We start from the raw sequence: 1,402 nt of genomic DNA, 5'->3' as shown, positions 1-1,402 counted from the left end.
AGTTTTATTCTTCCACTGATTCCAGATAAATCATTGAACATTCAAAGACCAGCAGGTCTTCGTCTCTGTGGCAGAAACACAATCAGATTCCTTAAATGCTCCGTTTCACCCACACTGCTCAATCTGAAATATATGTACAACATATAAGGTTTTATTTGAGTTGAAACTCCAGAAGTATGCAATACATTTTAACCCTTGTGTTTAGAAATGGGGTCCAACCGACACCACACACGTAAAACTGGTATCATTTGCCACAGTCCTCTACGTTTGCCTCAGTCCTCGCACACACAAGGATTAATGGTGAATAATGTATAATCCTTTACAGTAATCTTTTTGTTTCACATCTAACACATTTTCAATCTGTGTTTTAGTTCTCAGTTTTCTCCTCTGCTGTGGAAAGTCTCCAGGTAAAAGAATATTCTTTTTCTAGAGCTTGGCTGAATTTGCATTTTGATTGAATTAAGCTTCTGATTTTGCGTCTTTGTGTTCTAGGAGAATCTCTTTTTAGCAGGAATCTTAGGACATCCGTCACCCATACTTATGTAACAATTACTAATATGATGGAGCTACAAATGAGTGCCAAACAAGAATTTTCTGTTTGGAGACAAAAAGAAGTTGGTTCCAGATCTGTAGTATTTTGCCCCCTGATGTTTTGGATTGAGCCTCAGAATAACTGCCTACTATTATAAATGTGTGTCAAAGTAAATCCTGGTGTCGTCTTTTTACTCTAAAGGACATTGATCATTGAAACTATTAAAATAGAATAAATGTTTGTAGTTTAAATTAATTTATACCCTGTTAGGCAATTTACTGTATAGATTGACATTAACATTAAATATAAGAAATGTAAATATGTTAATTTACATTAAATGAGTCTAAAAATGTCCTGAAGTTTTTCAGTGAAAATTAATACAATTATGTTATTTTCCTAAAATGCCAGAATATTGAGAATTATTTTGGTTACTTTCTTCAAATTTACCACTTCATTTTCTGAGTTTTTGGTTATATTGCCTTTAAGTTTCATGAATTGGGGTGAGTTGTTTTCCTAATCTTTCCTCCATATTCTCATCTTGGTTTGCTGGTATTTTGGCCCATTCCTCCTGAATCACCTGGTGTAACTTAGTCAGGATTGCAGGTGGTTCTGTTCCTCCACATTTTCACTTGTACAAAACTTGTCTATATGTGACTGATCCCTTGAAAACATTGACTTTGTCATCTGCAATTTACTTTTTAAATGACTGGGGTTATTGTCCATTAGGAAGAAATTGACAAACTGAACTATTTAAACAATATTTACACTTATTCTTCCATTGTGATATCTCATTTCTGAAGTGCACCAGTCCCTCCTGCAGTAAAACAGACAAAACATGATGCTGCTACCTCTGTGCTTGATGGGTATTTT

At 34.5% G+C, this 1,402-nt stretch overlaps 1 long non-coding RNA gene across 1 annotated transcript; it reads left to right on the top strand.

The window, feature by feature from the left end:
* Positions 1 to 369: 369 nt before the first annotated feature.
* On the top strand, positions 370 to 706 carry LOC106943819 (uncharacterized). Its single transcript, XR_001424023.1, has 2 exons — positions 370 to 407; positions 493 to 706. It is a non-coding gene; the product is annotated as an uncharacterized LOC106943819 (long non-coding RNA).
* Positions 707 to 1,402: the final 696 nt, after the last annotated feature.

This window comes from Poecilia latipinna, unplaced genomic scaffold (genome assembly GCF_001443285.1).
Source record: "Poecilia latipinna isolate Pla-1442-1.1 unplaced genomic scaffold, P_latipinna-1.0 Scaffold6090, whole genome shotgun sequence".
NCBI classification, from domain to species: Eukaryota; Metazoa; Chordata; class Actinopteri; order Cyprinodontiformes; family Poeciliidae; genus Poecilia; species Poecilia latipinna.
This window is presented reverse-complemented; position numbering and strand designations above follow the sequence as displayed.